We start from the raw sequence: 24528 nt of genomic DNA, 5'->3' as shown, positions 1-24528 counted from the left end.
GGTCCCCATCTGAGCCTGTTAATTGCTCTTCCCAGCCAGATATCTCAGGCTTTGTCTGATTTAGAGTTTTTCTGAGGGTATAATCCAAAAGCTGGGACTCTCCCCTTTCGCTGGACACTGGCAGCTTGTCTCTACTATGCCCAGAACCAGACATATCAGCCTTCCAGCAGCTGGTCCCTGCTCCAGCTCCACAAGCCTAATATGCAATTTAAATTTTCGTTGGTCAATTGCTCCGGCTCCTGAACTCTGATCCCCAAGTCCCCAGTACCTCCTGAAAGGTAGGGCTCTCTAATTTTTTATCCCATTCAAAGCTAAGAAATATATTTTCAGGAACTGGAGATATCTGCAGTCAAGCAAGCTGGCCTCCCACTGGAAAATGATAATTATTAAGCCAACTCCACTATCCACCCCTCCTCTACCTATTAAACACCCCCTACTCCCCCTGGAAGTCACGTACCAGGGCTTCTTCATTCAACCCAATGCCCCCTTCTACAGTTTAGCCCCATCTGTGCAGTAATGGAGTAATTAGCAGAAATTACTGCTCCAGGTCCTACATGCTCAGCAGAAGATAGAACACCCCCTACCAGCCGGAGAGTGGGTAGGGGGCCCAGTGCATTGCTGTGCCCAGGGGTCTACACTGCTATTAAGACGGCCCTGGGTGCACTGTACAAACTATAGACGCAGGCTGTTGGTGTTGTGTTTTTCAGCAGGCTATGATCCCGGCTGCCTGCCCAGCACCAACCAGTAAAAAGCTGCAGGCTACACCACATTGAGAGGACACACTGCCCCAGGCTTATGCTTGTTAACATGTGCAGTCACCAATGTTACAGAAATCAAAGGTTCACTTTGCTAGCTATCCACTTGACAGTGGAAACTTAGAGCCTGGACAACCTCCTCCAAATCTCACCAAGTATCACTACAACAGCTTAGTGGTGAGTTTAAAGACAGACTTTATTATCGGCACCGTACTCCCAGTTAGCAGCATCAACCTCCACTTTGCCTCACAGATGAGGGCATTTGGTGTAACTTATAGGGCAGGGGTGGGCAATTATTTCAGCTGAGGGGCCACTTGACATTTCCTGTCAGTATCCGAGGGCCACATACAAAATAGCAGCTCCCCCCACTTGCCAAAAATATAGGGACGTAGCTTCATGTGGAAGGGGTGTGGGCACAAAATAATACAGATTCATATTAGGCTGCACAATAGTCTCCATTATTCAAATTGCGCCACACAGCGCCACTTACACACATTACACCAGGTAGAGCTCCTTTTACACACATTACGGCAGGTAGAGAGCCTTTTTACACATTAACATTTTAGGATAATTATTGTGCAGCAAGCAAATTATCCAGTGTCTTATGGCCCCTGGGGAAAGGTGTGACACGGTGACAGAACACGGGGGGGGGGGGGGGGGGGGGTGAAACGGTGACAGAACACGGTGGGGGTGACACGGTGACAGAACACGGTGGGGGTGACACGGTGATAGAACACGGGGGTGTGACACGGTGGGGGTGACACAGTGACAGAACACGGTGGGGGTGACACGGTGACAGAACACGGGGGGTGTGACACGGTGGGGGTGACACAACACGGTGGGGGTGACACAGTGACAGAACACGGGGGGTGACACGGTGGGGGTGACACGGTGACAGAACATGGGGGGTGTGACACGGTGACAGAACACGGGGAGGGGGGTGACAGAACACGGTGGGGGTGACACAGTGACAGAACACGGGGGGTGACACGGTGGGGGTGACACGGTGACAGAACATGGGGGGTGTGACACAGTAACAGAACACGGGGAGGGGCGGTGACAGTGACAGAACACTGATGTGTGACACGGCGACAGAACACGGGGGTGTGACACAGTGAAAGAACACGGTTAGGGGGGGTGACAGTGACAGAACACGGTGGGGGTGACACGGTGACAGAACACGGGGAGGGGGGTTGACAGTGACAGAACGCGGATGTGTGACACGGTGACAGAACACGGGGGGGGGTGACACAGTGACAGAACACGGTGGGGGTGACACAGTGACAGAACACAGGGGGGGTGACAGTGACAGAACACAGGGGGGTGACACAGTGACAGAACACGGGGGGGGGGGGGGGGGGGGGGTGACACAGTGACAGAACACGGGAGGGGTTGGTACAGTGAGAGCCAAAGATCTCTCCCCCAAACCTAAAACACACACACACACACACCTCTCCCCCCCCCCCCCCCCCCCTTTCTTTCTCTCACTTTTCCCATTAACTTACTGATCTGGCTGGCGGTGGCAGGAAGGATGGATCTGTAGCAGTCTGGCTCTTGTCCCATGTAGCTCCGCCCCCTGAAGTCCCGTGTAGCCCCGCCCCTCATCGGCATGTAGCCCCACCCCCTTTTTGGCTGAACACAGCCGTTGTCACTGGGGACTCTGGAGGCGGGAGGAGGAGGCTGCTACAACGCAGCAGCAGCAGGGGAGAGAGGCGCCGCCGGCAGCTTGGAGGTACTGCAGTGCAGAGCAATGACAAGCAGCTCAGCCAGTCGGGCCGCTTGTCATTGCTCGCTGGTGGGAGGCAGTGGGCCGGGCAGGATCGGTTTGCGGGCCGCATCCGGCCCGCGGGCCGTATTTTGCCCACCCCTATTATAGGGGGATGTAGTGTAGTAATGTATTGCAGTATATAGGGGCATGTAGTGCACTGATGTAGTGTAGCATATAGGATATGTAGTGTAGTATATAGGGGCATGTAGTGTAGTGATGTAGTTCAGCGTGTAGGGGATGTAGTATAGTGATGTAGTGCAGTATATAGGGGCATGTAGTGCAGTGATGGTGTTATGATATAGGGCCTAATTCAGACCTGATTGCTAGGCTGCATTTTCGTACAGCGGGCAATCAGGTCTAAACTGCGCATGCGTATGCACCGCAATGAACAGGCGCGTTGCACGAGTACAAAGCGGATCGCCGCTCAGCGATGGGTTTCTGCAAAGGATCCGTTCGCAAGGACATTCGCAAGGAGACTGACAGGAAGAAGCCGTTTGTGGGTGGCAACTGACCGTTTTCTGGGAGTGTTTGGAAAAACGCAGGCGTGTCTATTCTTTTGCAGGGAGGGTTCCTGACGTCCATTCCGGTCCCGGACAGGCTGAAGTGTTCGCAGTGGCTAAGTCCTGGGCTACTCAGAGACTGCACAAAATCTGTTTGTACAGCTCTGCTACACATGTGTTCACACACTTGGAAAGCGAAAATACACTCCCCTATGGGCGGCGACTATGTGAACGCAGGACTGCAAAAAAAACCTAGCGAGCGAACAGGTTTGAATTAGGCCCATAGGCCCTCATTCCGAGTTGTTCGCTCGCAAGCTGCTTTTAGCAGCTTTGCACACGCTAAGCCGCCGCCTACTGGGAGTGAATCTTAGCATAGTAGATTTGCGAACGAAAGATTAGCAGATTTGCGAATAGACACTTCTTAGCAGTTTCTGAGTAGCTCCAGACTTACTCGGCAACTGCGATCAGTTCAGTCAGTTTCGTTCCTGGTTTGACGTCACAAACACACCCAGCGTTCACCCAGACACTCCCCCGTTTCTTCAGACACTCCCACATTTTCCCCAGAAACGGCAGCATTTTTTCGCACACACCCATAAAACAGCCAGTTTCCGCCCAGAAACACCCACTTCCTGTCAATCACACTACGATCACCAGAACGAAGAAAAAACCTTGTAATGCCGTGAGTAAATTACCTAACTTAATAGCAAATTTACTTGGCGCAGTCGCACTGTAGACATTGCGCATGCGCATTAGCGACTAATCGCTCCGTTGCGAAAAAAATATAACGAGCGATCAACTCTGAATGACCATAGTGCAGTGATATGGTGCAATGTATGGGGACACACAGAGGAGCATGTATATGAACATGCTGCTGGAGGTGCATTTGGACTACATCGGGGAATATTGTCCAATAGTGTCCCTTTTTTTTCAATGTTTTTGATAATATAATTATTTTAGTCTGACAAGGTTTGGGGTTTTTTTGCCCTTTTTTTTGGGTGGGGGGGTGTTTGGGGGACGGGCACCAAATTACTGCCTTGTCCCGGGTGACGAAAATCCTATTTTCGGCCCTGGTGTGGCAAGTTGCAACACCTCCCCCTTTAACAGAGGCGTGCGCATAATTACCACCTTCACTTTTCCATACCCCCACTTCAAAATTTCCACTTTGACCACTGAGTAGGATGGGAAGGAGTGTCCTGTGTGGAAGGCTGTCTTTTCTCCTGATTTATGAGAAAGATAAAAAGCTTTTAATTCTGTTCCTGAGACCACCACTCCCTTTTTCTAGCCCCTGTGTGGAGTCTTTTAAAGTCTAAATATGGAATAAAATAAATCACTGTTACACAATCTTAAATCAATTTACCTTTCTAAATGTATCTAATATTTATGTTAAAATAAGCTTACTTGACACTGCAAGAAGTGTGTGATATGAGCATAAACGGCTGTCTATGATGTTCACCATTCACATGATGAACTAACTGAAGTGATAAATGTCAATCTGCCTGTATTTCATCACTGTATTTCTTTTTACCTTTCCTATACAGTTGATAAATACATTTCTTTGCCAAGCAGCAAGCTGAGTGACCACAAAGACTGTGATATTAGCCAGGCATATGATAAGTAGACTGAGGCAGATTTCTCTCCCCTGCTTCTAAAGTGTGGAGGCAGATTTCTCTCCCCCGTCTTTACAGTGTACAGCTGCCTGCTGCTGCAGATTCTGCCTGACTGATGACACAGGACTAGCCCACCAGGTTTCTCCCCAATAATCCTTCTGGCAGTTTTTCACCTCCTCCTTACTTGTGAACTCCTGCACCTGCCTTCTTACGTCTGTCCATGAGATTAGAGCATCCACCACCCCTAACTTGTCTTCTCCATATGTCCACTAGAGGGACCCTTCTCCTCCTGTATTCCCAGAAGTTTCTTTGCCTGCACCCAAAGTCTGCCTTTTTTACATCAGTTCATTCCAACTGAATGTTTAGTAATATTTTCGCTATTCATCAGAGCACACACGCATTATATCACATAACAATATATGTCAAAAGTATAGTGAATACATAAACACATAGGATATAGCAATAATTCAAAGAGGAACCACATAAACAACAAAGGATAGCAAAATGTATATGATAAATCAATACATAGTAAGCAGTTCACCCACCTAAGCATTGTTAGCAGTCTCCTCTCAACCCCAAAAACATATTCAAGAAACAGGGCTTAATTTAGTTTGTCGGTGATAAAGAATTGGAGAGTCCTTAACAAAATACATTCCTCCTACCAAGACATATAACTGAAGCAGTTATGTATTTGACGCATAAGTTCCGGGGTGATGGAATCTATGAAACTTTCCCACAGTTGAAAGAAGGAAAGAAGCCATCTTAGTCTCTTTATATATAGCAGTTTAAGGCCAATCCGTTTGAAAGGCATAAAATAAATAGTTGATAAATAGGGAGATTGATGGCGATTGTGTATTGGGCCAAATTTGTAATATGCATTTGCGAGCTACCACTGAAATTACTAGTAACAATTTTCTTCCGTCTCCTTGTACTGGGGCAGTCGAAGTAAGAATAGCTAGTATTGCCCACTCTGCCGATAATGGAAGGTAATTTACAAGATAGAAGCAAATCTGTTAACCAACATCCAAAAGTTCAGTATTAGAGGGTAATCCCACATACATTGGGGCAGATGTATTAAGCCTGGAGAAGTGATAAAGCAGTGATAAGTGCAAGGTGATAACGCACCAGGCAATCAGCTCCAATATGTACATTTACATATTGGAGCTGGTTGACTGGTGCGTTATCACCTTGCACTTATCACTGCTTTATCACTTCTCCAGGCTTAATACATCTGCCCCAATGTGTGAAAGAGGTATTGGAAAACCATATTACAATGTATGACTTTACAACCTGCTATTACTGGTTGTTTTCCACATGACCTGAACTAGTTCTTTTCCATTCCTGATGATCTGCTCCTCTTGGATAGGGCATATTTGACCTCACTTCCAAGCCTCCAGCTCGCCAAGAGTTGTAATCCTCTGGTTTAACTATTTCAAGGCTTCTGAGCCTGGCACTCCCCTGACATTGCTTATGAGGTAGTGAAGCTTCTCATTTTCCAAGATCTATCCACTCTAACCTTGGTGAAGTGATGGGAGATGAAGGATTTCACCAAAATACTACGGTACCATAACTTCTGCTATCGTTAGGGCTTCCCCTTCATTCTGTAGGTGCAATCATATTGGAAAATCCTCACAGCAAGTATGACACCGTCTGCCTACTCACTCAGTTCCATCTTTCTACCCCTTAGCCTCCTGCAACAAGTGGGACCCCTTCTGGTGACCCGGAACCCCTACCTCAAATGGCCCAGAGGAAACAGTGGCACAAAGTCGGCTCCCGTTCCATCTCGTCAACTGTGACCTGATTTTCCTATTAACCCTTTATGCCTCCCTCCACGTTCTCCCTAATTGGGTCCTGGGACCTTGGTCTGGACTCACTCCTCTTATTTCTGTCAAGAACTCCGGTTGTAAGTTAATATTTTGCTGTGTTATATTGTGTTTGGTGCTTCCAAGCTCTGTACTGCTGCCCTTAATACTTTTTCAACTATTGTCATTTTGGCCTCTGATATGTCTTACTTTGCCCATTGTCCCCTTTGGCCTTTTGGGCCTATGTAGTCCCCTGTTGCTCGAAGCATTGATTACTACCTGTTGTTAGTACTTCCCTATCTTGTACTGCTACCCTTAATCCTGTATTACCTTTTTGTCTATTTTGGGTTCTGTTAAGTCTCACCGATGTCTGTTTTCCCTTTTAGCCCTTTGGACCTCCCAGTCCCCCATTGGCCATACAGCATTCACTAAATGTTGATTGTGTATCAATAAAATAACCAAACATATCAGTCAAAAACAATGTCCTTGCCAATTTAATTGTTTTTGATGTTGTTTTCACTATTTTTGCTGTATATTTTTCCCTTTTTGTCCCCGCCCCTCCCTCCTACCACCTTATTTAGGTGGTTCTCTCTTGTCCTTTCCCCTTACTAACCTGCTACTCTTCTAAATAACTTATTATCAATTTGTTTCATTCTTCCTTTTGTCTTCTTTATAGCTTTACCCACACCTGGGGCTTGCTCCTCCCTTATACTCTCTTCTTTTGGCTTCTTGAGCCACTTCCTCCATATGGTCGTCATGACCAGCTTTGGAAGTCTTGGGCTTGCCTCTACTTATGTATGTGGCCCAACTAGTTAAAAGAAAGGTGTTTCCATATTGTTTAAGCATCTGACCTTTGTTCCCTCTGTTGTCATCCAGGACACAGAGGGGTGCCGCCTTATCTTAGTTGGTGAACTAGATGGCACCAGTGGCATGCGGTGAGGTCAGTGGCTGGTGAGGCACTACAGCCATAATGTCCGCTGAATCCTGGCGATGACCCCTACCGCCGCCGAGCCAATGCCCGCTACTGCCTCTGAGCCGATGCCCGCTGCCACCGCCAATGGCTTACAAACTCGCCCACCATCAACTGACCCAGCCCTCCACCACTAATTTGCATCTCACTCTGATGCCGCCAATGCTCGCTGCCTGCCTGCTCATCATACTTGTGATATACTGTACATTTTTAAAGGAAAAAAATACAAATGAGTGTTTGGGACTGGGAAGGGAGTGGGAGAAGGACATGAATGCAATTTTGTTGTCCAGGGCTTCCATTAACTTAATGGAGAAGGGTCTGAATGGGTTAAAAAAAAAATGCGTGGGGTCCCCCCTCCTAAGTATAACCAGCCTCGGGCTCTTTGAGCCGGTCCTGGTTGTTTAAATACTGGGGAAAAAATTGGACAGGGGTTCCCCATATTTAGACAACCAGCACCGGGCTCTTAGGCCGGTCCTGGTTCCAAAAATATGGGGGACAAAAGATGTAAGGGTCCCCCGTATTTTTAAAACCAGCACCAGGCTCCACTAGCCAGGGACATAATGCCACAGCCGGGGGACACTTTTATGTAGGTCCCTGCGGCCGTGGCATTACTCCCCCAACTAGTCACTTCTGGCCGGGGTTCCTGGATGAGTGGGGACCCCTTAAATCAAGGGGTCCCCCCCTCCAGCACCCAAGGGCCAGGGGTGAAGCCCGAGGCTGTCCCCAGCACCCCTGGGCGGTGGGTGCCAGGCTGATAGCCATGTGTGTAAAAAAAGAATATTGTTTTTTGTTGTGGAACTACAAGGCCCAGCAAGCCTCCACCGCTTGCTGGTACTTGGAGAACCTCAAGTACCAGCATGTGGGGAAATAACGGGCTCGCTGGTACCTGTAGTTCTACAACAACAAAAAATACCCAAATAAAAACACAACACACACACCGTGAAAGTAAAATTTTATTATAACACACTTACACACTCACACATACTTACCTACATCCCACGCCGATCACGTCCACTTGTCCAGTAGAATCCAATAGGGGTACCTGTAAAAATGAGAGACAGATTACTTACCTACATCCCACGCCGGTCACGTCCACTTGTCCAGTAGAATCCAATAGGGTAGGGGGACCTGTAAAAATGAACATTATACTTACACATCCACAGGAGAGAGAGAGAGAGTCACACAAACTAACCTGCTGCTGGAGGACGGAGGCGGCGGAGAAGGACGGGGGAGAGACACATGTACTGCAGGCCCACCGCTGCTGGGTGTCAGGTGAGCAGGAGGACGGAGCCGGCGGAGGAGGATGGGGGGGGGAGAGCCGCACACACTGCAGGCCCACCGCTGCTTCCCGCTACCTCCAACGCCACTCACCGCCTCCAGCGCCGTGTGTGGGTGATTGGACAAGCGGATCCAGCCCTGGATCCGCTGTCCAATCACAGGTGCCTCGCTGACATGGGGGTGGTGTCCCTGTCAGCGAGGCACTTGTTTAAGTGCCGCTTTCCCTGTCTTTTTTAATGGGCTTTTACAGCCCAGTGCTTGGCCCCGACCCCCGCTCTGTCCCCGTTCCCATTCTCCACGGGAGGCACTGCTATCAGTGCCTCCCAAAGTACTTTAGGGACCTCAAATTATTAGAATAAAATAAAGAAGATACTTATGACACAGAATATGTGTCATAAGTATCTTCTTTTTATTATTTTAATAATGAATCACAGGGGAGGCCACTGCCTCCTACCTCCCCTGCCAGCACATCCCTGATACAGGGGGGCAATGGGCTGAATGGGAGGACACTGGGCTGGATCGGAAAGGGGGGCAGTGAGATGGTGATTGGAGGGGGACACACTAGGCTGGAGAAGGGGGACTCTGAGCTGAATGAGGGGGGACACTGTGACTGTACTGGCTGGGGGTTTCTGGAAGTAGGGGTAGCATACCTCCCAATATGACCCCCTCCAGGAGAGACACAATGCTCTGCTTCTGAACTTTTCTCATCATTTATGATTACCAGCACCTGTGTTGAACAGGTTACTGGATAAGAAAGGTGTTTCACCACAGGTGATGGCAATCATAGATTAAGAGGGAAGTCCAGGGGCAGAGCATTCTGTCCCTCAGGAAGGGGGTCATGGGGTAGTGAGATGGCTGCAGTGGGCTGGTAGGGGATGGAAGGGAGACACAGGGATGGGGGAGTCAGTAATGGTGGGGGACAGGGACACTGGACTGAGCACTGACCTGTTGTTGTTGCTGTTGTCCCTGGTCCCGCATGCTAGCTGTAGCATCACACCCTCACACAGCAGCCCCTCAGATGCCTGGCCGTGCTCTTCAGTGGGATCCTGAGGAAAAGAGACTGTTGTGCCCAGCGTTTGTCTCATGCAGCCTCCATCAGCGAGAGCCTGACCTCCTGTGAGGTCAGTAGGCGTGGCCTCTCTCTGACTCTGTGGCTGGCTCCTGATCAGTGCTGGCAGAGGCATGAGTCATGACAGATGACTTCAGTGGCCCCCACACGGATTGATTTACTGTGTAAACTCCTGGTAAATCCGCCCCTGGTAAGTGTATTGTAAGCAATAAAAATGCATCCGGCCCGTGGGCAGGGTTGGGGGGCGGGGGGGAGGGCATCTGACTCTCTGCCCATCTGTTCCAGCCCACCCCCTGCCGCTGTCCAATGATTGACAGGGGTGTGCCTTGATGTGAGCTTAAGGCACAGCCCCTGTCAATGAGGCAATTGTGCTGGTGCCGCTTTCCATTCATTTTTCAATGGGCTTTTCTAGCCCGTGATTTGGCTCCGCCTCCTGCCCGCCCCCCTCTTCAGACACTTTATTATTGTCACTGGGAGGCAGCGCTCTTGCTGCCTCCCATAGAGATTTGGCTGCATTCTCAGACTAAAAATTATTAAAATAATACAAAGTAGAATCTGTGTTATTAGTATCTTCTTTGTATTATTTTAATCATTATGACAGGGGAGGCACTGCCTCCCCTGACTGCACGTCCCTGGATGGCACCATATGCTCCCAATTCGGCACAGCCCCATTTTTTTACTGTTATCCAAGCATAGAAGGGGTAGAGTGGTTGTAGCAGGAGACTTTAACACCACTTTGGATACCCACCTTGATAGATCCAAACCTCCTCCCATCTTTATCTGCAAGCTCGGTGCATGCTAATTAGGATGCCCAACAGTTATCCTTCTCCCAACATCATCTTTTGATGCATGGCATGTGAAAGAGCCTTCTGCTAAAGACTTCACTTTTTACTCTCCTGTCCCATGCATACAGGACAGAATATGGTCTTTCTGAATGTTGATTCCATGGAGCTAATATTAGATGTTAACACCCACCCCAGTACTTGATCGGATCATTGTCCATTTACAGTAGACATCAAGTCCCTTTATCTTCATAACTGCTCCTACTGAACCATTCTGTATTTACACAATTAGATTCTGATATTCAGAGCTAATTCTCTCTTAACACTAGTCATAATACCTCGCCTCAGCTACTATGAGATGCCCATAAAGCCTTGATACAGAGAGTTCTGATTAGGTCTGCAGCCTTCACGAGAAAGACCAAATGACCCTTGAACCTATGGACCGGGTGGCCCAGTTGTATAGGCTCCATAAAACAGGTTCAATGGCAGACTACCTCAAACCTGTGGCTGCCAAGGAGGAACTAGGCCTTCTTCTTACAGCAAAAGCTGAAAACTTCTCTTAGGTGGCTTAACCAAACCTTTTATGAAAAGGGAGACCAGGCTGATAGGCTATTGGCATCTAGACTTCACTCTAAACTCTTGTAGAATAATGTCCTGGCAATTAAATCCTACTTGAGTCGACCTATCTAGAATTCCATGTGCATCACAGATGAGTTTTGAAGGATCTATGCTCGGTTATATAACCTCTCGTCCTCTGCAGATAGCCCTCCAAATACTGCAGATTCCATACTGACTTTCATGTCCAATTGCCATCTCCTCTAAATTGTCAACTTCCCCCCGGGTCTCGAATCACTATACACTAAAATTGAGGTGCAGGAGGTCGTGGATATGATAAAGGGCTTTGAGGCCAATATGTCCCCTGGTCTGGATGGCTTTACAGCCACTTATTTTAACACATTTAACTCCATCCTTTTGCCTTATCTTACTGAGGTGTTCAACAATGTGATGTATGGGGGTTCCTTCTCCAAAGCAACCCATGAGACTTAAATCATTATCATCCATCTCGCTGTTGAACACTGACATCAAGATATATACAGAAAGATCCTCGCCAACGCTTGAACCTGGTGTTACCTGGTTTGGCCCACCATGATCAACTTTGTTTTATACCTGGGAGGCAGGCCCGAGACAATACCAGGTGGGTGATTAGCCTTGGTACTCTTTGGACGCCAAGAAGTCTTTCTATAGCCAGCAGGAGTGCCCTTTGTTGCCTCTGAATTTTGCTTTGGTTATTGAATCACTTGCAGCACAGATCTGTCTCAATCAGGTGATTAAGGGGGATGTCCCTCGGTATGGAGGAATACAAAGTGTGCTTATTTACCAGTGATTTCCTCCTTACCTTAACCTCTCCTCATATGTCCCTCCCCAAACTGTTCCAGACCCTGGCTGTGTACTCTCGGGCTATAAATTTAATCTCTCTAAGACTGATTAACATTCCACCTCCGGTCTTGGACCTCCTATGCCATAATTACAATTTTGCCTGGAACTGGTGGGGTCTACATTGCAAATTCCTTTATGCAGCAAATTTTACCTCCTTGCTTAAGTCTATTAAACTAGACATTCTCAACTGGAGGGACCTTATTATTTCTTTGTTGAGTAGGATAGTGGCAATTAAGATGAATCTGGTGCCCCGACTGTTCTACCTCTTTCAGACTCTTACTGTTGCAGTCCTGATATTAACCATAATGCAGCTAAACAGATGGTTTGCACAATACGTCTGGAGGCTCAAACCAACTCGTATTAGCTTTTTAACCCTTCGACACCCCACTTCCAATGGTGGTAACTGGTTCCCTGATGTTAACGTTTACTACTATGCAACCCATTTAAGTCAGGCAGTGACATGGTTTGCATCATCTCAGGTACATTGGTCGATCATTGAGGAATAGCTTCCTCAAACAGGCATGAACCTTTGTGAACACACCCAGTCAATTGCTTTTACTTGCTCGATATGGGTTAATTGTCAAACATACTTTGATACCACCTCATACCTCTCCCCCATTACTCCTCTCTGGTACAACCCATCATTTCTACAAGGTTTCAACTGCATCCAAATCTTCTGTGGTCTGCGGGGGACTTTAGGGTGATATCTGATCTTCTTGATTCGGGTTGTTGCACCTCTATGAATTTTCTGCAGAGTAAATATAATTTGCTCCCTGTCAATTGTTTCGCTTACATCCATATTGACTATTGACTCTCTCTTTCTCGGTTCAATCACTACATAGTTGACCTTGGTTGAGTCCCTCTGTCTTCTGTATCCTCTCCATAAGGGAATCATCTCTGTCCTTTATAACCACTTGCTTCATGCTAAATTCTGGCCACCCCAAGGCAAAAGCTTCAGCGGGAACAAAAAAAGTTTTGCTTCCTTTACCTACTGACTGGGTCATTTTTTCCTCAGCTTGTGCCTTTGCACATCTGATTACCTTCCTTCTGTCTAACTCGATATATCTCTTTGTCTTCATTATTTTGTGTCTGCTTATATTTCCTAAAAGCCATCTTTTTTGCTTTCACAATATTTGCTACTTCTTTCGCAAACAACACTGGCTTCCTTTTCCTTGTGTTTTTCCTAACACTTTTGATACAGTGGTCTGTTGCCTTTAATATTGCACATTTTAATGTTTCCCACCTCTCCTGCACTGCTTCCAAGTTCCTCCACGCAGCCAAAGAATCGCTTACACATTTTCCCATCCCTACAAAATCAGCCTTCCTGAAATCCAACACCTTTGTTTTTGTATGGGATGAGTCAGTGTCTGTCTTTGGCCCTCATTCCGAGTTGTTCGCTCGCTAGCTGCTTTTAGCAGCCGTGCAAACTCTAAGCCGCCGCCCTCTGGGAGTGTATCTTAGCTTAGCAGAAGTGCGAACGAAAGGATCGCAGAGCGGCTACAAAATAATTTTGTGCAGCTTCAGAGTAGCTCCAGACCGACTCCTAGCTTGCGATCACTGCAGACTATTTAGTTCCTGTTTTGACGTCACGAACACGCCCTGCGTTCGGCCAGCCACGTTTACGTTTCACCAGCCACGCCTGCGTTTTTATCTGGCACGCCTGCGTTTTTTCACTCGCTCCTTGAAAACGGTCAGTTGACACCCAGAAACACCCACTTACTGTCAATTACTCTGCGGTCAGCAGTGCGACTGAAAAGCTTCACTAGACCTTGTGTGAAACTACATTGTTCGTTGTAAGAGTACGACGCGCATGCGCAGAACTGCCGTTTTTTTGCCTGATCGCTGCGCTGCGAACAAAGGGGGTAATTCCAAGTTGATCACAGCAGGAAATTTTTTAGCAGTTAGGCAAAACCATGTGCACTACAGGGGAGGCAAATATAACATGTGTAGAGAGAGTTAGATTTGGGTGGGTTATTTTGTTTCTGTGCAGGGTAAATACTGGCTGCTTTATTTTTACACTGCAATTTAGATTGTAGATTGAACTCACCACACCCAAATCTACAGTAACTCTCCCTGCACATGTTATATTTGCCTCCCCTGCAGTGCACATGGTTTTGCCCAACTGCTAAAAAATTTCCTGCTGCGATCAACTTGGAATTACCCCCAAAAGCAGCTAGCGATTAACTCAGAATGAGGGCCTTTATGCTGAACCATACCGCTTGATGGTCACTGGATCCCAGGTTTTCACCCACTTTTACGTCCGATATTCTGTCTCCATTTTTAAGTATTAAGTCTAATATTGCGTCTTTCCGAGTGGGCTCCCTCACCAATTGGTGGAGGGATGCTCCCTGAAGGGAATTTAAAATGTCCCTACTTCTAGTGGAACTAGCAACAGACACCTCCCAGTTTACATCAGGAAGATTAAAGTTTTAAAGAGTGTTAGAGGGGTTGTGGTGAGGCGGGCATATATTTACATATTTGGTGGTCATGCTCTTAGGGGATACGATAGTTAGGTCGACAGTCATTAGGCCAACCACTATTGGTCAACATGCAGTAGGTCGACATGAAAAAAGATAGACTTGAGTTTTTCACAATTTTTTTCAACTTTTTCATACTTTATGTTCCATGAGAACTACAATTGGGAATGGTAACCTGCGCTCGGTGAGGGGACACGGTGCACTAATTGGGGTCCCTGGTCACTCTACGAAGAAAACAACACCCAAAAAATGAATAAAAAAACAGGATTTTAATACCTACCGGTAAATCCTTTTCTCCTAGTCCGTAGAGGATGCTGGGGTCCACTTCAGTACCATGGGGTATAGATGGTTCCGCAGGAGCCATGGGCACTTTAAGACTTTTCTAGAGTGTGAACTGGCTCCTCCCTCTATGCCCCTCCTCCAGACCTCAGTATAGGAACTGTACCCAGGGAGACGGACATTTCGAGAAAAGGATTTACTTTAAATTAATGGTGAGATTCCTACCAGCTCACACTTCAACCATGCCGCACAACATGGTATTCAACAAAACTCATGCCAACAAGCAACCGTGCTGAAAACTTAACAAAATAACAACTGCAGGTAAAGTACGCACTGAGCTGCGTGCCCAGCATCCTCTACGGACTAAGAGAAAAGGATTTACCGGTAGGTATTAAAATCCTGTTTTCTCATACGTCCTAGAGGATGCTGGGGTCCACTTCAGTACAATGGGGTTATACCAAAGCTCCAGTACGGGCGGGAGAGTGCGGATGACCCTGCAGTACCGATTGACCAAACTCGGGGTCCTCATCGGCCAAGGTGTCAAACTTGTAAAACTTAGCAAACGTGTTTGCTCCTGACCAAGTAGCTGCTCGGCAAAGTTGTAATGCCGAGACCCCCCAGGCAGCCGCCCAGGATGAGCCCACCTTTCTAGTAGAATGGGCATTCACCGAATTCGGTATCGGCAATCCTGCCATGGAATGAGCGTGCTAAATCGTACCTCTGATCCAGCGCGCAATGGTCTGCTTAGAAGCAGGACACCCAATCTTATTGGGAGCATACAGGACAAACAGAGCCTCTGTTTTCCGTATCCGAGCTGTTCATGCGATATAAATTTTCAAAGCTCTGACCACATCCAGAGACTTTGACGCAGCGAAGGTGTCAGTAGCCACTGGCACCACAATAGGTTGGTTTATATGGTAAGAAGAAACCACCTTCGGAAGAAATTGCTGACGAGTTCTTAACTCAGCCCTATCTTCGTGGAAGATCAAGGAAGGACTCTTGTGAGACAAGGCCCCTAACTCAGACACCCTCCTTGCGGATGCCAAGGCCAACAGCATGACCACTTTCCAAGTGAGAAACTTCAACTCTATCTCCTGTAGAGGTTCAAACCAATCCAATTGAAGGAACTGCAACACCATATTGAGATCCCATGGTGGCACTGGAGGCACAAATGGAGGTTGGATGTGCAGAACCCCTTTCACGAACGTCTGAACTTCTGGAAGGGAGGCCAATTGTTTCTGAAAGAAAACGGACAAGGCCGAAATCTGGACCTTGATTGAACCCAATCTTAGGCCCGCATCCACACCTGCCTGCAGAAAATGGAGAAAACGTCCTAAATGAAACTCTTCTTGGATTCACACCAAGACACATATTTTCTCCAAATACGGTGGTAATGTTTAGACGTTACTACTTTCCTGGCCTGAATCAGAATGGGAATGACTTCTTTGGGAATACCCTTTCGGGCTAGGATCCGGCGCTCAACAGCCATGCCATCAAATGTAGCCGCGGTAAGTCTTGATACACGCATGGCCCCTGCTGCAGCATGTCCTCGCAAAGAGGAAGAGGCCGAGGATCTTCTATGAGGAACTCCTGAAGATCTGGATACCAAGCCCTCCTTGGCCAGTCTGGGACAATGAGAAGCACTCGAATCCTTGTTCTCCTTATGATCTTGAGCACCTTTGGAATTAGTGGAAGTGGAGGAAAGACATACACCAACCAAAACACCCACTGGGTCACCAGTGCATCCACTGCTATTGCTTGAGGGTCCCTCAACCTGGAACAATATCTCTGAAGCTTCTTGTTGAGACGAGATGCCATCATGTCTACTTGAGGAACTCCCCAAAGACCTGACACCTCTGCGAAGACTTCTTGGTGGAGGCCCCATTCTCCTATGTGGAGATCGTGTCTGCTGAGGAAGTCTGCTTCCCAGTTGTCCACTCCCGGAATTAAAATTGCAGACAGAGCTCTTGCATGTCTTTCTGCCCAGAGGAGGATCTTTGTCACCTCTGCCATCGCCGCTCTGCTTTTCGTTCTGCCCTGACCGTTTATGTACGCGACTGCTGTTACATTGTCCGACTGGATCTCTCAACTCCAAAACGTTTATGTGAAGACATGTTTCCTGACTTGACCAGCTTTCTCCCTGTGTGACAGCACCCCAGCCCGGAGAATTGCATCCGTGGTTACTAGGACCCAGTCCTGAATCCCGAACCTGCGTCACTCTAGTAGGTGAGAACTGTGTAGTCACCACAGGAGCGAAATTCTGGCTTTGGATGACAGGATTATCTTCCGGTGCATGTGTAGGTGGGATCCGGACCACTTGTCCAACAGGTCCCACTGGAATACTCTGGCATGGACTCGGCCAAACTGTATGGCCTCGTAGGCCACTACCATCTTCCCCAACACCCGAATGCATTGATGAATCGACATTCTTGTTGGTTTCAGAATTTGTTTGACCATTCTCTGGATTTCCAGAGCTTTTTCTACTGGAAGAAATACCCTCTGTACTTCTGTGTCCAGTATCATCCCCAGAAAGGACAATCTTGTCGTCGGTTCCAATTGTAACTTTGGAAAACTTATGATCCAACCGTGATGTTGAAGTACTGTCAGGGAGAGTGCTATGTTCTGCACCAACTTTTCCCTGGATCTCGCTTTTATTGGGAGATCTTCCAGGTCAGGAATTATATTGACTCCTTGTTGTCGAAGGAGGACCATCATCTCCTGCCATCACCTTGGTTAAAACCCTCGGTGCCGTGAAAGGTCCGAACGGCAGCATCTGAAATTGGTAATGACAATTCTGTATTACGAATCTCAGATAAGCTTGATGTGGAGGATAAATGTGAACGTGTAAGTAGGCATCTTTTATGTCTACTGACACCATGAAATCCCCCTCCTCCAAACTGGAATCCACTGCCTTCAGGGATTCCATCTTGAACTAGAACCTTTGCAGGTAGAGATTCAGAGTATACAGGTTTAGAATCGGTATGACCAAGCCGTCCGGCTTCGGAACCACGAATAGGGTTGCAATAAACCCTTCTCCTTGTTGTAACAAGGGAACCAGGACAAAAACTTGATCCTGACACAATTTTTGTATTGCTGCTGCCACCACTTCCCTGTCTGGGATAGAAGCTGGTAAGGTCGATTTGAAAATATGGCCTGGGGAAATGTCTTGAAACTCCAGTTTGTACCCGTGGGACTCTATTTGTATGACCCACGGGTCTGGGCCAGATTGAACCCAGAACTGACTGAAGAGTTTCAGACGTGCCCCCACCTGAGCGGACTCCCGCAAGGGAGCCCCAGCGTCATGCTGAAGATTTGGCAGGAGCAGAGGTTGATTTCTGCTCCTGTGATCCTGGAGACGCTGTGGACTTTATTTCCTTTTCCCCTTTCTTGACTCACAAAGAAAGGGGAACCTTTACTCTTTTTTGTAATTTTTGGGCCGAAATGACTGCATCTGAGAGTGATGTGTCTTTTTCGCCGGCGCAGGAGCAATAGACAAGAATGTCGACTTACCTGTGGTAGCCGCAGAAACTAAAGCATCCAGCCCATCTCTAAATAAGGACTCACCTTAATACGGGAGAGCCTCCATATTCCTTTTGGAATCTGCGTCAGCCTTCCATTGGCGAATCCACAACGCCCTCCGTGCTGAGATTGCCATGGTAGCGGCTCTTGATCCCAAGTGACCAATATCTTTCATGGTCTCTAGCATGTACGCAGCAGCGTCTTTGATATGACCTAACGTTAGGAGTATCTCGTCTCTATCTATTGTGTCAATGTCTAATGACAAGTTTTCTGACCACTTTTCAATAGCACCACTCACCCACGCACAGGCAATGGTAGGCCTGAGTAGTGCCCCATTGGCCACATCAATAGATTACCACGTAGACTCCAATTTGCGGTCTGCCGACTCCTTAAGTGAAGCCATCCCAGGCGCAGGGAGAAAACACCTTTTTCCTTTAACCGTGACAGGGCACTGTCTAAAATGGGGGATGGCTCCCACCTTTTCCTGTCCTCTGCATGGAAAAAGCTAAGCTGCCTGACTTCTTTTGGGAATCTGAAATTTCTTTTTGGGTTAAACCAGACTCCCTCCAAGAGACTGTTCAGCTCATGAGGTGGAGGGAAAGTTACATTACTTCTTTACTAAAGTAAGTCTGCTCCTGTGGTAAAGGAGGGGCCCCCGTAACTTCTAATACCTCCTTTATAGCTAAAAACATGTTTTGAATGTTTTTCGCTAACTTAAGGACCTATTCCCCTGGAATCACTAGTGTCGACACAGGAATCAGCGTCCGTGTCGGTATCAGTTCATACTACTTGTGCAAAAGTTTATGTGACCCAGAGGGGTCCCCTGTGGATGAAAGGCAGAACTATTAAAAATCACATCTTCAACAGATTATTTTCAGTTTTCTGCATGAGACTCAGACTTATCCAATCTCTTACTGATATGATTCACACTATCACGTAAATCTTTCACCCAGTCAGGCTCTTGGTGTCACATTACAACTCTGTGTCCCTAACATGGTTCCCACAGAGGGAGAGCTCCCTGCCTCAGACATGTCACACACGTGCACAATCACAGCACAGACACTCCGGGGCTTATAGGGGACAGACCCACAGTAAAATCTGTCAGAGGGACACAAAAAAACATTGCCAGTCCACAACTCAGCGCTTAAATCAAAAATCCCTCTGTCGTGTACTTTGTACACAGACTTTCCGCTCTATATATATTGTCAATAATAGGTTATAATACCACAATATACACTTTCCCCCCCTTTTTGCACTCTGATACTAAAATCATAAGTCGAGAGGAGGATCAGCGTTTCTTCCCTTGCTTTTTGCTGGAAGAAAATTGCGCAGAGCAGTGTGCTGGCTGCCTGAGGAAGAAGCCCCGCCCCTTGCAATGGTGCATTTTTCCTCAGCAAACATGAGGTAATATTTATACTGGCGGGGTTGTAGGATTGTGCCATGGCCCAATATGCTACCTTTTTGCCAGTCAGAGTAGGTTTTCATGCTGTCCAGGGCGCCCCCCCCCCCCCCCCCCCCGCGCGCCCTGCACCCTGCTGTGCGCTGTGTATGGATAGCATGTCCGCGCAGCGTTCCCGCTTGTTGCACGGTACCTTGAGCCGTCACGATGACCGGATGTCCCTCTGCAGATCTCCGGTAATACTACTCACGCGTCTTCTGACTTCTGGCTCTCTTAGGGGGGTGATGGCGTGCTGTGGGAGTGAGCGCATAGCCGCAGCTAGTGTTCAGTACTCTTCAGGAGCTAATGGTGTCCTGTCAGCAAGAAGCAGAGCCATGAAACTCTTTAGGAAGTTGGTTCCTACTTCCCCCTAAGTCCCACGAAGCAGGGAGACTGTTGCCAACAGTCTCCCTGAAAATAAAAAAACTAACATAAAGTCTTTTCAGTGAAACTCAGTAGAGCTCCACTGGAGTGCGACCAGTCTGCCTGGGCACATTTTCTAAACTGAGGTCTGGAGGAGGTGCATAGAGGGAGGAGCCAGTTCACACTCTAGAAAAGTCTTAAAGTGCCCATGGCTCCTGCGGAACCGTCTATACCCCTTGGTACTGAAGTGGACCCCAGCATCCTCTAGGACGTATGAGAAAAACTCATGTTGACCTTTTTTCATGTCGACCGATCACATGTCGACCTATTAATCATGTCGACCTAGCAACCCCGTCCACCTACTGCATGTCGACCTAATGACTGTCGACCTATGTGTGGTCGACCCAACGACCCATACCCGCTCTAAAATAGTCCAGTTTTGTGATAAGGTTTCCCATTTTACTCACTGAGGTTCTCAAAGTACCATTATTTTAAGTTGCCCTGAAGGCCTTAATAAATATGCTGACGAACTTTCTCTGCATATTTTAAATGCAGATAGTTGTTTGATTATTAGACAATGAAAGTACGCTTTTCAGACCTCTTGCTGTGACCTGTTAATTTCTTCTTTTTTACAGTATATAAGAAAAAGAGAGGAGAAAGATTCACTACAGTAAGTTGTATTTAAAATCTGGGTAATAAATTTGAACCAAATACTGCAGAGGCAGTCAGTGTAGGGACTGGCTGACCAGGAAATCGCTCCCTGTCAATTTATGCCGGGACAATGTTTAGACGCACCCAGCTGTACACACTCGCTCCTGCAATCACCTGGGATGCAGGTTGCGGGTGTAAAGAGCCCACACACACAGGGCCGGTGTAAGGGTGTCCAGCGCCTCCCTGCAAACTATAAATTTGTGCCCTCCCATATTTTACAAAGGGACAGCGTGTGGTAAAAAGGGCTGTGGCCACTCAAGGAAGGGGCATGGCCACACAATAGTACCCCCATTTCAAATTACGCCACACAGTAGCACAATCTTATTCACATTACTCACATAATAGCCCCTGTACTAGCGCTGGTTATACACATAATAGCTCCTGTATTAGCGCCGGTTGTACACATAATAGCTGCTGTAGTAGCGCCGGTCATACACATAATAGCCCCTGTAGTTGTGCCGGTCAAACACATAATAGCCCCTGTAGTAGCGCTGGTTATGCACATAATAGCCCCTGTAGTAGCGCCGGTTATACACATAATAGCCCATATAGTAGCTCCGGTTATACACATAATAGCCCCTATAGTAGCTCCGGTTATACACATAATAGCCCCTGTAGTAGCGCCGGTTACATATAATGCCCTCAGAAATGCCATTTATACAAATTATGCCCCCCCCCCACACACACACACACACACACACATATATACATATACACACACACACACTTACTCACTCTCCCTCAACTTACTATCTGGATGGCCAGATCTGTAGCAGTTTCTCTGTTCTCCTCTGCATCCCATGTAGCCCCGCGCCTCAGTGTCGTGTAGCTCCGCCTCCTTTTTGTCCAGGATAAGGGCACTGTGGGGGGTAGGGGGAGGCTTCCGCTGCCTGTCAAACGGTGTGACAGGCACAGCAGCCGGCAGCAGCATGGAGACCAGGTGCAGCACAGGGATGCAGAGCAGGGAGAGCGCCTCCAGCCTGGCGCCTACCTGCTTTGCATCGTTTTGCTGAGCAGGTAGGGACGGGCCTGCTCACACACCCCTTCCTCTTATGTTCCCCTTCTATACTTGCCTGTTTCTCTTCTCCTTTGTTCTGATGATTCCTTTAGGTCTCTATTTTGTGTTTTAGTCTTATTCTCGTCTGTCTTGCTTGTCTTGCTTCACTAGATATGTGCACTAGTTGTTGGTGACTTCCCTTCTCCCTGCTCTCATTTTCACTATATTCTGTTTTTTCATTGGCCATATTTGCATTTGTTTCTACCAAATTCTTTGTATTGTAATTTTTTGGGTTTTTTTTTACAATTGCATTGTAGTTTGTGCACATATTCTTGTATTCTCTTTTTTTGCAAAACCATAAATACATTAAAAAAATCTGACCTCACATTGAGAACAAAAAAAACAGTTCTATGCTAAGCAGTAGCTTTTATACCAAAAGCGAATGAATCACAAAGGTTGCTTATGATTTTAGCTAGTAACATAATCGGCCTACTACCTTCAATTCACCATTTCTATCAATCTATCTACCCATCAAACATTTTCATATAATATTTAGATTAAAATAAACTTTCCTTACACAGTCAGATATCATTAATAAATAGACCGCCAGTCCTGCACTCCCAGGTACCAAATATATGTTCTTTAGTAAAAGGGATTTATTGTATGACTGCTTGACCCTGACAATTATACATTCTGTGTCATATACAATGAAGAAGATGGCATCAGCTAAAATGACATTACATAAGAATGATTATTATTTGCACAGAGCAATTATTCCAACCAAACACAGGTTTCATTTTATCCATGGTGCTGTCATACTGGTCAGAACAAGTACATTGGAGAGGAGGAGAAAAGAAAGGAAACCAGTTTGTGCAGATGCACTCAAAAGGAACTTTACAAAATAAAAGTATTACATATTTGCCTACTTCGCTGCCTCCTCCTCCGGGAGGGGGCAGCCTGGTTGGCATTTAAGGGGCATAGCTGTGGGAAGGTGGGCTGTTCAGGGGCATGGTGGCGCAAATGCCTCATCATGGCACCACAGCAGGGGCGGAACTATGATGACGCGGTTCAGTGTGAATCGCGTCATCGACACCCCTTTGAACCACCCACTTGTGCTCTGTTGTGGGCGACCAAGGGGGATGCTAAGCCTGGCAGAGGATGCAGGACACTTGCCCAATTTTGGGGAGGGTAGGCAAGTATGAAGTATTAGTTCCTTTTGAATGCATCTGCACAAACTGGCCCCCTCTCTTTTCTCCCCCTGTCCAGTTATACACTCTGTGACAGAACACTTTCACTATGGCTCATGTAGTGACATATCTGTAATGGGTGAATAGTGTCGGGTGTGCATGGGCCACTGAGTTAAGGGGGCTAACACTGCACACCAACCCCTCTTGAATCTATATATTTTCACTTACCAGTGCAACTTCTTCCAGGGAATTAGGAGCTCACGGAAATTGTGCATGGACCCATTCCTGTGTTAAAATGGGTGTGGATCATCAAGTTGAGAATGTTTAGGTCGACCACTCAAGAGCGGTTCTTGGTGCGGGCAAGCTGCGGTCTAGGGGCGTGGCCGCAGTCACCCAGCAGGCACCGTCGCCTACCCGCACCCCGCTCCCCGGCTGCAGCGGACGCCGTGGGCTGTGTGGGCATCCACTGCATCCGGCTCCAGTGACAGACACTAGAAGTCATTATTGACCTCTAGTGTCTGTGCGGCGCTGCTATGGTAGAGACGTCATGACGTCTCTCCCATAGAGAGGAGCTGCGGGAGGCCAGACTGAGCAGCAGCAGCAGCGATCGGGAAGCAGGATCAGGGCAGTGGTAAGTATTGTTTTTTTATTTTTGTGTGTGTTTGTAAGCGGCTACTAAGGGGCACAACTAGGGGGGTAAAGCAACAGGGGGCACAGCAACAGAGGGCACAACTACTGGGGGCAAAGCAACGGGGCATAACTACTTGGGCAAATCTACTGGGGGCACAGCGACGGGGCACAACTACTGGGGGCAAATCAACTGGGGGGCACCAGTACTTGGTGCAAATCTGGGGGCACAGCTACTGGGGGGCATAACTGTGGCCACGCCTCCGGCGCGCACTAACTGTTTTGCCGCGGGGGGCACCAGTGGAAACTTTCACACTGGGCGCCACAAGGTGTAGAACCGGCCCTGCGACCACTATAGGTCGACAGTCACTAGGTCGACCGGGTTGGAAGGTCGACAGGGTTTCTAGGTCAACATGTGCTAGGTCGACAGGTCAAAAGGTTGACATGGTTTTTTTATTTTTTTTGGTGGTGTTTTCTGCGTACAGTGCCCGGGAACCCCAATTAGTGCACCGTGTCCCCTCGCATGGCTCGCTTCACTCGCCATGCTTCGGGCAAGGTGCCTTGCTCCGCTACCGCTTCGGATTGCCGTTCCAAACGTAGTCCACGTGGATCGTTAAGTATGAAAAAGTTCAAAAAAAGAAAAAACATGTGAAAACTCATGTTGACCTTTTGACCTGTCGACCTAGCACATGTCTACCTAGAAACCCTGTCGAACTAGTGACTGTCGACCTATAGTGGTCGACGTAAACATTGTCGACCTAGATAGTGTCGATCTTCAGACCGGATCCCGTTAAAATGCCCGTGGACTAATGTGAAATTACTGCTTGTCAAATACAGTGATATATTTTACAGCAGCTAGTATTGTACAGGAGGTTATACATATCATCATGTCAGCTGCATGTTTAAATGAACTTTTAAAATGTGTTTACACAAAATTACTTACACAATTTTCTAAGAAAGTT

Source organism: Pseudophryne corroboree, chromosome 3 (assembly GCF_028390025.1).
Source record: "Pseudophryne corroboree isolate aPseCor3 chromosome 3, aPseCor3.hap2, whole genome shotgun sequence".
NCBI lineage: Eukaryota > Metazoa > Chordata > Amphibia > Anura > Myobatrachidae > Pseudophryne > Pseudophryne corroboree.
This window is presented reverse-complemented; position numbering follows the sequence as displayed.